Source organism: Vicia villosa, linkage group LG6 (genome assembly GCF_029867415.1).
Source record: "Vicia villosa cultivar HV-30 ecotype Madison, WI linkage group LG6, Vvil1.0, whole genome shotgun sequence".
Lineage (NCBI taxonomy): Eukaryota > Viridiplantae > Streptophyta > Magnoliopsida > Fabales > Fabaceae > Vicia > Vicia villosa.
Genome location: NC_081185.1, coordinates 147,602,910 through 147,617,211, shown reverse-complemented (window position 1 = coordinate 147,617,211; position 14,302 = coordinate 147,602,910). Strand labels below are relative to the sequence as shown.

The window sequence follows — 14,302 nt, the reverse complement described above, 5'->3', positions numbered from 1 at the left end:
AAGGGTGAATAGAGTGACACAAAATAGTGATGATATTCCAAGCATAGCTCATCCAATTGGGATAAAGAAACTAATTTATCTTGATCAGAAGTCTCAACACCAAGCTCATGGTTACATTTTTATTCAATTGTGATGAAGTGCAAGAATACATTAGGTACAATCTTCTACTTGCTACAATATTTCATCTTCACATTAAGTATTTTTTTAACATAAAAAAATTAGTTATTTATTTTGTATAAATCATGAGGTTAATATTCCCAATCCTCAAAAAAAAGAAGTTAGTCGAGCATAGCTAACAATCAAAGAGAAAGTTTTATTCAATGGTTTGAAACACGTCTTATGGATGAGGAAGTATATGATTGTTTTAAGGTGTTGTCTAGGGGGGCAGATGATATTTGCTAAAAGGTATTATGGTTTAGTTATTAATGGTCACAGATTTCATACAACAAAATGCAAGTAAAGGCTTAAAACACAAAATAATGGTGTGACATTAGAAGTGGTAACTCATGTTCTTAGAAATGCAAAGGATGAAAATCTAAAAATTACGGTGTGACTTACTATGTGTCAGTAAAAGATATCATTGAGGTAGAATATTATGGTCAAAAAAGTTATGCATTGTTTAAATGTGATTGGTTGTGGCTGAAAAAGACAAATATTGGTTGACACGTGTTTACTCTAACAAAAAATGCTACTAAAATGATCCATTTGAGTTGGCCTCTAAAGTTCAACAATGCTTCTTTATTGAAGATCCATTTTTAAAAAATAAACACTATGTTTTGAAGGCACTTCCAAGAAAATCATTTGAGATAGGAGAACTTTTTAGTTAAGATGGCCAAGAACATGATATTTCAACAAACCTTGATATATCAAATGATGATTGTGAAGTTGATTTTGTTGGAAAAGATGTACCCGGTGATATCTTAAAAAATTCTTCATCAGAACTTCACAAACAACCAGGGAATGAGAGTGATGATGACAGGAGTTATGAAAGTGGATACAAAACAACTGACGATTCTAGTACTTGTTAAGCAATGTTTTTTAGGTGGTGTTTACCATATCTTCTCTCAATTTGTTTATATCACTTTTTACAAATATTTGTTACTAGGGTTTGCATTTATTTTAATAGCTTAAGTTTGAACATTGATTTTACTGTATAAATAAGTAATTTTATGTTTTCCCCTTTCAAGTTCATCATTCTAGCCATAAATGGACAAAGTAATAGGTGTAAAATATGGTGGATCTTGTCGCGGCGGAAAATTTGAGATTAAGTTATTGATTAACTTAACTCGAAAAGCAAGAGTCACAACCGATCTTTATTGTTTCCAAAGAAATGGGAAAAGAACGAATAAAACACACTGAAGTTTTAAAACAAAACTACTAAAACAAAGAGATAAGGGTACAGGGGTTGGTTATGCGAGGGGAAGGTGTTAGCACCCCTCACATTCATCGTACTCCATGGGAACCTCTTAAAAATCTGTTATAAAGGCTAAAACTGGTTGTTTGCAAAAAGATTATGGAGATGAGAAAAGAAATGATTTTTATGATTTTTGTGCTCGAAAAGACATTGCATATTGTTCTTACATACCCCTTACGTGCAATAGGAAAGTCAGAGCATTTGTAGTTCCTCTTAAAAACAAACAACAGAAGTTTGTTGATTGATTTTAATGAATAGATGTTTTGTCTTATTTGAGTGAAAAACACAATGTACTCTCTACAATTATGGGAAAAAGAGCATTTGCATCATCTTTAATGTGGAGAATTTACAGTTTAGATAAAATCAAAAAGCATATCTCAACATATAAGTGGAAAATGTCAATCACTTTTCCATGTTTGTAGAAGTAAGAAGGTTTGCAATCACTTCTAAAATAAGACTAATATCTAATCTTTTGAGAAAAGGTTTTAAAAGAAAAAATACACAAAGGCATAAAAGAGTCTTGACGAGGTTTGTTCTTTTATAGAGTTTTTGAAAATGTTAGAATATGCTTAAGTGTTTTAGCATTTATTAAGAAAAGATTTAACGATCAATTGACAAAGTCAAGGTTTATTATGAAAGGTTTTGAAAAAGAGAGAAGATTTTGAAAATTTAAGAAGGGGGGAGATGAAGAGTTATCCTAAAGCATAAAGTAAAAGCTAAGGAAAATAAAGATCTAACCAAACAAGAAGCAAGCATTTGATAATAAGTCAAATTGAGCATCTCCTTTCCTTTAGATTAAGCCGCAAGTAAAGCATCAGATGACACCAAACCATAAGTAGATGAAAAATCAATTGCATCAGATAAACTCAAAGCATCAGATGAACAATCTATGTCTCAGATGAAATCCAAACATCAAATGAATCTCAGAGTATCAGATAGAACAACATGTATCAGATGAGTCATAATGTTTCAAATGAGTTTAAATATATCAGATTAACCAAGGTGTCTCAGATAAATTCCATTGTTTAGAGAAAAGGTAACCAAATTCTAAATGTCAAAAGTCCACATTCAAAGTAAAGGATAGTAACCATTAGCCTAAGATTAAAGAACCAAGTTGTTTAGGTTTTTTCCTTTATTAATGTCTTAAAAGTAAAAGAAAATGCCCAAGTGGACAAAGGAAAAATAAGTATTAACATAAACATAAGCAATAATATGAAAGGTAATGCTCAAAGATAAATTGCATAAAGTAAATAGAAAGAAATAAAAGGCAAGAAATTAAATGCATTAAAGTAAAGTTACATAAAAGTAATGTTAGCACGATAATAATGTTAGTATTAACATTGATGATTAATCAACCATTTCAGAACAATTTAGCACTATGTTAAGCAATCGTAGATGTACTTATGTAGAAGTAGCATCTATGAGGCCGGTCAATAAAAATTTATGTACCATACTTGATAGAGAAATGATAGAGATCATTCTCCTAAAACAAGTAACACAATTAAAAACCAAGGATGGACCAAGAACGATGGCAAGGAGATTGGTCTATTACATCAATCATTCTTCATGATAACATAGGACAAACTTATCACCAATCCAAAATACCTTAAATGATCCAAGCATCAATCTAAACTTCATGAACAAGATGGAATCGTATAACTAAGGATCACCAGTTTGTAACCATAGCCTGGTGGTTTCGTATCACGGGTTCGGAGGATGTTCTCCTGTATATATCTTCTAACTTCAATGGTCCGTTAATCAGTTATTGACTCTTGGATCCTTGGTTGCAGCACTTATTTTGTGGCGACCTTGAGATTTTTAGCTTCTTTAGAAACCTTTAGATCTGAAGCTTTGTCGAAGGCATAAATCTGATGGCTCCTACCACGCTATTCGACCAACTCGTCATGGCTTCACTTTGATTTTATTTCATGTCTGACATACAATACCAGATCAAAAATAATATGTTGTCGGATTCTTGAAATGAAATCCATATAAGTGTGATATTCCTGGAAGAACGTGATTGAGATATGAGCATCCACATTGCGATAGGGTGTGTGGTCCTTATTGACAGAGCAGCGCTTATTTGACCGACTAAAAATGAAAGTGTTAGTAGAGAAATTGTGGAATCACCTAGGAGTGATGCTTCGAGTGTGTCTTAACTTTTGTACAGATGGTAAAGCTTTTATGAGGAGGGTTGGTGTAACCATCGCGAACAACCATAGTGCTCTATCATCCAACCACAAACACAATGATGGAGGATGAAATCTTGCCATGAAAGTTTTACCGAGCCCCACGGTGGGCGCCAAATGTTCCGGCAGAACATATTTGGATAACCTCCCGGAAGCTGATTCGGCGAGGCTGCAACAATAATAGGTCTTTGGGGGAGTTTTTTAGGAGAAGGATGGATGGCAAAGCTTAAGGTATTTGAGTTCCACGATGAATATGTGTGGTAACTCAATATGAGTGTCTTACTTATCTCTCAGGTTCGAGCCCTTATTTATAACGTAATCCTTGTTCTATTGACCATTAAGCTGCTTCGTAAAGCTTGTAACCGCTCTTAAGTAGTCTTTATTAATCACGTGTAACTGACTTCATCATTGGCTTGGAATTGATTCATAGCCCTTATTCTTCTTGTAACCGGTTTGACTATTTACTCGCCCGTAATGGGTACTCATCCGACCTGACATCTTTGACTATATGCTCTATGTTCTGGGTGGGCGCATACTTCGTCTGTTTCGACTTCATATGTCGGTTTTCCCTGTCATACAACTCTGTCTTCGTCCTCAAGAAGTTACGTCCAATTTATATTTATAATATTATTATTAGCATGTTTAGTATATTAGCTTTTAGTTTAACTTACTATTTATGTTACGTAAATTCAATGTCCGGCTAAATATTTAGAGTATGGAATGGGAGGACCGTCATGTCGACGGTACTTAAGTCTAAGTAAGAAAATAACCAATTAAATTGATATTTGCTTTTGGGATTCATTTGTACATTGCTTTTAACTAAAACATTTACCACGAAAGCGTTATTTTAGAGATACTATTTCCGTTTCGAAAGAGAGGAACCTGTATCTGACTTAAGTAAAAATTCATATTTTAAATTAAGATAAATGCAAGAATAAGACTTATTTTAAAATTGTAAAAATAATTGTTTTCAAAAATAGAGTTTAAGCACAAAAATACACTTGCGACAGCAGGTGTTTATGAAATTAAACGCCGGTGTTAGGCGAGCGAAAGCTAATAACGCCTTTAGACTTATTTTTCATCAAAAAGAACTTTAAAATTAATTAAAATTAGTTTTCTAAAACATTAGTTTTACTCTTTAACATGCTGAATCGTGACAGCAGTAGTATATATTTTAGGATAAAACTCGGCTTCGGTTGCGCGGAAGCGAACGGTTCATTTAAATTAATTTTTTTAATTGAGAAAAAAATATTATATTGATTTAATTAATTTATACTGTTGATCTATGTGAACTGCATTCTAGTACCATTTTTATTATTTTTTTAAACCAACTTGTTTTAGTTTACGTTTTAAACTTCTTCCCATTAAGATTCTTCGTCTTAAATTTACATAGTGACATAGTGACAGTAGATAACAGTAGGTTGATATTTGATCCTCGTAGATTCGATAATTTTTTATTCCGATAATTCCAGGTACATGCGTAACGCATCATCGACATTCATTAAAGATGGGGGAAAAGAATAAATTTTCAATTCTAATAAAAGAAATAAGTGTGAAGTGATAAAAACCAAGTTATATGAAAGAAAGAGTGAGAGAGACAACAAACACTCACGTTGCCTTAATTTTCTATGATAAAATAAAGGTGAACAATGTGATACTAGTTAGGTATCAGTATCCTTGTTCAATCAAATGTTATTATTCAATAACACATCATTTTTTATAATTATTTTATTTTAAAATAAATTTAAATTCTAAATCAATTTACACTAAAAATACCAATACCCAATTATTTATCATGGGTGTCTAAAAATTTACCTAAAATAAACAAGTTTATTTCAAATCCAATAGACGTGTACATCCAATAGAAAGAAGGGGAATTAAAATAAATTAGTGTTTATTAGAAAATTAGAAGATAATGAATATAGAGAGAATTATACTATGATAGATCGAGGGTTAGAGATAGAAATAGAGGGGTGACAATGTAAAAGGAGAATGGTGGTGATAATATTTATCCTAACCCGGGTAAAATGGGCCTTCGAAAGAAAAGCCCAATTTTAATTCTAATACATTGGATTGAGTGAATTTGGTGTTAAATAAGTGCTTTGTGTAGAGAAAGAGGTGAGACTCGAACAGACCAAGAATACGAAAAGAACTAGAAAGAAAGAGCAAGAAAAGAGATGGAAAACTTGAACCATGCCGAATCTTCTTCTTCTTCCAATCAAGACCTTCGAAGTCGCATCAAATATCTTCCCCAACCTCAACTCGTTGATGTTCTCTGTAATATGTGAGTCTCCATTTCACTCCTTTTCATCTTTCTTACAGTTCATTCAATGTCTTCGTGTCTGTGATTAATTAACCGTATGCATGTTTCTTTCTTTGTTTGCATATAAAGAGCCTCCCAACATCCTTCATTCGCACAAGAAATTGAAGCTCTTACAACCGTGACTCCCCATCGAACGCTTTTCGTTCGTAACTTGTCCTCCAGAACAAATTCACGACTCTTACGTCGTGTAAGTGCATGCATGCATTCATCATTTTCATCTCATTAATTAACTGTAATCTTAAACAATCAAAGAGTATTCTTCTTTTTCTTTTTCAGGCATTTCAAAAGTATGGGGAAATTGAGGAAGCGTTTGTGGTTTGTGATAGAGTCACAAAAATATCCAAGAACTATGGATTTGTCACTTATAAAGATGTTAAATCAGTTCAGGATGCGTTGATTCAACCTAGCAAAGATATTGATGTAAGCTATAGTGACTATGTTAAAGAAAATGATATTTTCTGTGAATATAAGAATGCTGAATTTTTGCTTTTTCAGGGATCAATGGTTGTATGTGATGTAGCTGATGAGCGCCACAGGAGAAATAATATTAGTAGTGATCCTGATTTGTACCTCTTTAGGAAGCTTTATGTTGGACATTTAGCAGCAGGAGTAACAAGTGAAAATCTGCGCAGCGATTTTCAGATTCATGGTGAAATAGAAGCAGCAGTTGTAATGAGAAAGTATATATAGCACCATGGTTCAATTGGATATATAATATTTATTGTTGGTATTGGTAATAATCATTGTAATAATAATAACGTTGTTGTTTTATTTTCAACAGTGCTAGATATGGATTCGTTACGTACAAGACAGAAGAGGCTGCAAAGAGGGCTATAGATTACAACACTCTTCATGTAAGCAAATGTTTGAAATTTCAAAGGTGTTTGATTGTTTTTATACTGAAAAATGTATTGAAACTTGTTATGTGACAGCCAACATTTGCTGAAGGAAAAAGAAGGATTGTGAAATATGCTAATCGCCGGAGGGGTCCGCGAGCTTTACATAGGACTCAAAGCCCAGAAAACGAGCAGCCTGAAGATGATTATGTTGATTCTCCAGTACCATATGCTCCACCTCCTGCACATTCTCCTTATGAGACATATGGTGTTTCCTATCCTCATGTTTCTGCAATGACAGACCAATTTGGGAACCCGTATTACTATGACTATTCCTATCCCTACCAGTGAATGTATTTTAGACTAAACATTGGGATGATATTGTGAATTCTTTCTTTGGTCCCTAATGCCAATTCTTGTGATTAGCACCTAGTTCTTTCTTTGTTCAATTCTTGTAACATCATTGCATATAACTACTATACATTTGAGATACATTTTGCAATTTTTTAGTAATTGTTTTCTTTGTTCAATTTACTGTTTTCATGAATGGAAGAAATACTGAAATAGAAATGTGTGATAAATTCATCATATTAAATTGGTAAGGAGTATTGAGAGAGTATGGTTGAATACCATGGTTTTCTGTGCAGGAGGAAACTATGATCTCAAAAAATTGGATATAGGGATGGCTAACATTGGAGACTCAGCTTACCTGAGGCTTCCTTAGAAACTCTGTGCAGGTCCAATTCGGATCACCATCCTATTGTTATAGGGACTAGATCCTTCAGATTTTAGAGAACAGACTATTGGAAGCTCTCATAGTCACTCCTTTGATGTCAGATATACTCCAAAGTTTGATGTGGCTCAAGTCTCTGTCTAAACTCAACAAGTTACTCATAGGTTCAATTCAGTAATTAAAGTATAGATAGTGAAATAATGGGAATTCAGTCCTCATCTTGTCCACTGACTCCCGCGAATTCTCAAACTCAGGTAGTCCCTTCCATTTGACACTCAAAATGATTAAGTGTGAAAACACTAAGTCTTAGACACACTATCTACATCAACCAAAAAGGTTCAACTAGTGTGGTAGTTTGAAAGAATCTCAAGAATAAATCTGTAAGATTAGGATCATTCTCTTTTCAAAACATATCCAAAATCTCGAAAAGGATTACACAAAGCAAACTTTTGACAAAGTGTCGAGTTCGACACATCAACTAGATGATAAGGATTTAACATATCTTCAAGCTAAGAGTCAGATAAAAAAAGGTGTCTTGACAAGTTTTTGAAAATATGTCAGAAACTCTCGACAGGAGCAGTTAGGAGTATTTCAAGACATTTATCAGAACAATAGTGGGTTTTCAGCAGTTTAATGCTAAAGACACGTGGAAGTAAATCAATAGTTTGAAATCCACTTAGAGGGATACATGTCAAGTTCTGTAGAGGTAACTCTTGTCATTTAAATTTTTTTTTATATTTATCCAAAGTTTATTATTTACATTCAGTTGTTTATTTTCCAAACATTTAAATTCAAATTAGACACACTTTTCATTCTATCTATTCTCTGCACAAATTGTCCTTGAAAATTTTCGAGTCAATCTCTTAATTGAACTAAACTCGTGATTGTTTACTAAAAAACACTATTAAACAAATTGGCACACCCGGCGGGATCCTTTTGTGAAAAAAGTTCAAACTTTTACAAGAAAAAATGTTGCGTTTTACCACTAATTTCGTTATTTGTATGAGAAAATGTTTTCAATGTCTATATGCCACCACATCGAACAACGTCGGTGTGATCATTCCACATGGCAATTGGAAGGTATTTGACGTACCTTCCAAAAAGTGCAACACTGCGACAAGCAAGTTTTGACAATACAGATGACCAACCGTCAACAGCTGGATCAATTCAAACATGCCTTCTTATTTCCAAATTTGTGCCTTCGATTCTATTTGGTTTAACCAATTAATATTACCATCTTTGTGTTTAAGGGAAAACACAGAGCAAAAGATGTGACAAGGAATGCTCATGTAACTCAGGTCAAAGGGTTGTTTTGTGCAAACATTGGGTTTGGCACGGTGATAACAAGGAAAAAAATTCTTCAATTTCTCAGTGTTAACATCAGGGTCAGGAAGTGGACCAAAAAAATACATGAATTTTATCAGAAACAAAGAAATGAATGACTACCTGAGATTTCAAGATTTTAGCTTTTTCCTCTTCCAAGGTGGTTCTGGGACATAAACTCGATTCCCAACCGGTATGGGGACTTTGATTGACGCAGCTAGAGGTAATGTATTCTTTGTTTTAGATGATGAGGCAATGGTTGCAGAGAATGGGAAAATGTGAAAAAGATGAAGTGAGAAACTTTTTTAAATTGATTTGTCTCTTTGAAAACTAAAACGATGAAGAAGTAGAATGAGAAAAAATGGTAAGGAAATAGTGTATTTATAGTGAATAAGAAAAACTATTTGTTTCCTTTCTATCTCTCGGATTGAGACAAATTGCGCCTTTTAAGTGACACATGTTGTTTATTTAGAGGCAGAATTAAGGGTTTTGATCTTTGTGGCCCACATTCTTCTTGGGAAAGCGGAGCCATGATGAAGATTTAATGGGTGCACATCTCAAAAAGACGTTCAGCGTTAAAGTAGTCATGATGACGATGACATCAGCACACTACTTAGAACAGTTGGGATAAATTTTCAAAAATACCACATGTCTCTCAATTAACCTAAAGTGTCATTTTCGAGGGACAATTTGCTAGCACGTGATTTTCAACGTAACAAACTTGACACAAAGGAAAGGAGTTTAGAGAATACTTAGTGAAATTATGATGGTGGTAGTGTTTCAACAGGAATGATTTTTCGCTTAGGGTGTCGAAATTTCCATGTTAACCTTAAGACTTGGGACTTAGCATATTGTTTTAGGCTATGAAAGATAGGATTCCCAAGATTTCGAACAGGGTGATGGTCGACATTGGCAGTTGGAGCGAAATGACGAGATTAGATTAAATAACTGTTTTTTTGGCATTCTCCATGCATTGAAGACGCGTGAAAGCAAGTTAAGAAGGTGGAAAACATGCAGTAAGATACATGTCAATCGCTAGAAATAGAGTCGTTATAGACAATTATTTATGTAGTAGTATATATAAGGATCCTAGTGTTAGGATTCAGGTGTGACAATATCAATGCAAAAACTCCAAATAACTCAAAGTATCCAAACAAGAGTGAGAAACGAGTCAGTGAAAAAATATGTATGATTCTACACAATAGTCTTTATATATTTAAGCAAAGTCTTTCCTTTTAAATTCCATTTATCTTTTCAACAACTTTTCCATTTACATTGCTCTTTTATAAAGATTTTGACACAGTCGAAAACCCTTGTCTCTTTTCTTTGCAACTTATATTTGTTGTCCTTATAAAGTAAGTGTCGATTTATACTTTTATGACAACAACCAATTACTTTCTCAAGTTTACAAACAAAATGCCCTAGGATTTATTAGTTGATTCTGCAAGTAACCTTCATAAAGACTAACGATTGTTTGTCAAAGATACCGTTAAACAATTGTACTCTACTAATTTGATTTAATGAAGGGTGTGGTGCGGGGAATCCTGATAACTTGGTGATTTAACTTAGGAAATTAAGTATGTAACCATCCTGGCCTCTTAGAATCATCCTATGATGGTTCATGTAAGTTACCATGTGGTTGGATGATATAACTAATTTTACGACCATTGATACTAAAATTAAACTACATTTTACTTTTGTGATAGATTTTTATTCTCTTGTGAACGAGATACTTGCACAATGTGGGAAATTCTATATGCTCAGCTGGTTGTTGCACATTATCATAGATTGAAAATATGTTGTAAGAGTTCCATTTGGATTCATTATAAACTCATTAGGTATAACTTGTTCCTAATTTATGCTCTGTTGATATTTAATGGATCCTGCTTGAAAGTATTGTGCTCGATTGTTGTTTTAATAGTTTCACTACAAGAAAAAGGGTGATTAGCTAGGTGAGTTTGCCAGGTGATATACACCTCACAAAATATTGCAGTTGCGGGGTGCAAAACACCTCTCAATCCTGTTTTTTAAAAAAATATATATATAATTATTTTTCCATCTCGCAACGGAGGGAGGGAAATTTAAAATTTTGGAAAAAAAATGTTGCAAAGTGTAAATCACCTCGCAAATATGTTTTGAGAAAAATATATCTTGCAATTAATGATGGCACAGAGTAGCAGGGGTGCTTTGTCAGACACATAGGTTGCGGGGTGGATTTCATTTCGCAACTTGCAATGGCTTTTTGTATTGCGGGGTGACTAACACTACGTAAGTTTTTTAATAAAATTGGGGGGAAAATAAATCTGAAAATTAATGCTGGTACAGACTAGTGGGGACATGTGTCAGAATTAAAGTTGCGGGGTTATTTGCACGCGGCAACTTCCAACGTCAAAATATTTGCTGGGTGTTAATAACCTCGCAATGTTTCTTCAATAATACTTTTCATTTTCATTTCCCACATTCAGTATTCACCCAAAAAAACCCTAAAACTCATCTTCTTCACCCCGACACCACTTTTTCCCCAACATTAAACCACAAATCTCAGTCTTCACCCCAACATTAAACCACCACAAATCTCAGTCTCCTTCGCTTTTTCCCTAAAAATCATCTCCTTCAGTTGCTGGGTTCAATGGAGGCACTTTGATTACAAAACAATGGAGGCACTTTGAGGGTCTGGCTAAACAATAACAGAGCAATCACAGACCTCCTACGTAATACTCCTCCAGCCTCACCTTAAGAGACAACTAGGGTTCATTTACTATCAGGTTTTTTATCTATTGGTGTTGGTTTTGGGTTTTGCTAACATTTTCTCTTCCATGTACATGTTTCCATTCATTATACACTATTTGATTATGACTTCTGTGTTTGCAGGATTTTTGTGATACTACCTTCTAACATCAAGGAACTTTCCAAACTTAGAAGACTAAACTTCACTACAAGAAAAAGGGTGATTACTCCTCCGTAATACTCCTCAAGCCTCACCTTAAGAGACAACTAGGGTTCATTTACTATCAGGTTTTTTATCTATTGGTGTTGGTTTTGGGTTTTGCTAACATTTTCTCTTCCATGTACATGTTTCCATTCATTATACACTATTTGATTATGACTTCTGTGTTTGCAGGATTTTTGCAGTATCTGTGGCTGCTGATTTGGTTTCTGTCAAGCAAGAAATTCAGAATTAAATTAGTCCTAAGGGTTTACTTTTCTGTAAGTGCATTAAGGATAAATTTGTATTTGGTTTTTCAACCAGAGCTGTCAGTTATTTATCACGTAAAATAGCAGCTTGTTCAAATTCTATAGTGCCGCTATACCTCTAACCTCTGTTTTTAATTTTGTGTGTATACTGGTTATGAATGGTTTATCTTATGGTTGTCTATGAATTATGCAGGTTATTAACAAATGAAAATGAGGAGAGTGGCTGTGGGTTTTAGCATTTAATGAACTAAGGTATGTTTGATGATAAATGCAGGGCTGTCATGAGAATGGTTTAGAATTAGTAGACAAAAAGGTAAATTAAGTCAACAGATTGGTAATAAAGGTTAAATAGGGAGGTTAAGAAATTGTTACTGAAATTTCTAGTTAAAAGCTAAAGAAATGATTTGTTTTAAATTGTTCGTGAACTTTGAAATCACGCAGTTTGATTGTGTTGATGTAGCTGGCTTTTGAATGTTTTTTTTATACCTGGAGGGTTGAATGAATTGTGATTGGTATGGCTTGTGCTTAATTTTAGTTTTGACTAGAATTGAGTGTGTTGCCTTACATTTGCAAACTGAACTGAACTTTTATGAATCATTCTTGTGCGAGCGAGTCGTGTATGCGTTCATTTTTACAATTATGAACCAACTCATGAGTTTTATATATATTCTACTCAAAAGAATTAATTCATTAGGATTTAGAAACAACAAAGTTGAAATATATATTTTACAATTAGGATTTATATATATTTCACCTTTCTCTTCAGCGTGCGTGTGTGTGCCACCGTTGAAACCAAAATAGTTAAAAGTGTTTGATTGCATATTTTATTCATCTAATCTAACAGATAATTGCTTGTTTCATGAATCATGACGGGGTTATATATATTACCCTCTTTTAGCTTATTGCATTGGCGGAATCAAGTTAACAATTTTTAATATGGATTATCGATATTGTATTGCCCCTTTTTTAATGAATAGTTTCTATTTAGTTTTAGTGGTATACTCTTTTGTTTGAATATTGTATTAGTGAATGAAAATAATCTCTATTTGCATTAGTAGAAATTATTTTCATATAACGTGTGCTTGGAAATATACAGCAATTTGAATATGGTTATGAAGAAATTAGTGTTATCATATTTTTGTTTACATTAGGATGTTTGCATTAGTGGAGGAATCATTTTGAATCAGTATGAAGAAATTATTTTCATATAAAGAATGTTTGCATTAGTAGAAATGTTATAAACTTGAATCTGATTACTTGATTATTATATCATATAGTATGATTAAGCTGCTACTTTCTACTGCCTGCTTCTACACTTTCATGATATAATGCGATTTTTCTTTTCATTTTTGGCTGTTGGAAAAGATGACATATATAGTATATAAATCTGAATTATGAAGCTTGATATAGGTGATTAAAAATGAAGTTTAAATGATAAAAATTTGAAGCTTGATATATAGTATATAATCTCTGTGTTAAAATTTGAGGTTTTGGACATTTGTTTATAGTTGATTACAATTGATCTTATCTAGAATTAGTTTATAATGTTTACCTCTTTTAATTTATATATATTCTCTAAATTAATTTTTGGATTGATATTATGAGAAACACTTCCACTTACTTGTGAATTTGATTAAAATGAAATGAAATGATTAAAATATAAGTTATTGGAATTATATTTGTAAAAGAAATCATAAATTAATTTGATTATTTTTGCGGCTCTTTACTTTGTTGCTGTAGCCACTGTTGCGCACTTGTTGGACAGCATTTGGTGAGGAAGCTAATTGTCTTATTAGGGAGAGCTTCGATCATCATTTTCATTCTTGCCCTCACCGTTTTTGTGAGTGGAACATCAATAGGTAAGTGTTATTAATTTGTTTGATTTGCTTTATTTGTTATCTATGAGTGAAGTCTTTGATGGTTTTCTCTATGGGAATGAATATAGATTGTTGTTTAAAATTTAAATAACTATGATATATGCTATGTTTATTGGACTATATATGTATTAGAGATATTTTAAAAATATAATTGCACGTTTAGTTTGATATGTTAAGTATAATTGTCAAATGAGCATCACCCAAAATGAATATGTTGAGTATAATTGTCAAATAAGCATCACCCAAAATGAATATGATGACAAGTATAGGTCCTTGAATGGTTTCTTATCTATAAGTGTATGATTTTTGTTAATTTAGGGGCTGTTTGTGTTAATTAAGGATGATAGATGTTGGGGTCTACTACACTTTTAATTAGACATAGATTTAAATTATTGTTAAAAATTAAATAGTC

At 33.0% G+C, this 14,302-nt stretch overlaps 1 long non-coding RNA gene across 1 annotated transcript; it reads left to right on the top strand.

Moving 5' to 3' along the window:
• Positions 1 to 11,208: 11,208 nt before the first annotated feature.
• Positions 11,209 to 13,969, top strand: LOC131612683 (uncharacterized). The gene is made up of 5 exons (XR_009287449.1): positions 11,209 to 11,583; positions 11,690 to 11,833; positions 11,940 to 12,025; positions 12,207 to 12,265; positions 13,754 to 13,969. It is a non-coding gene; the product is annotated as an uncharacterized LOC131612683 (long non-coding RNA).
• Positions 13,970 to 14,302: the final 333 nt, after the last annotated feature.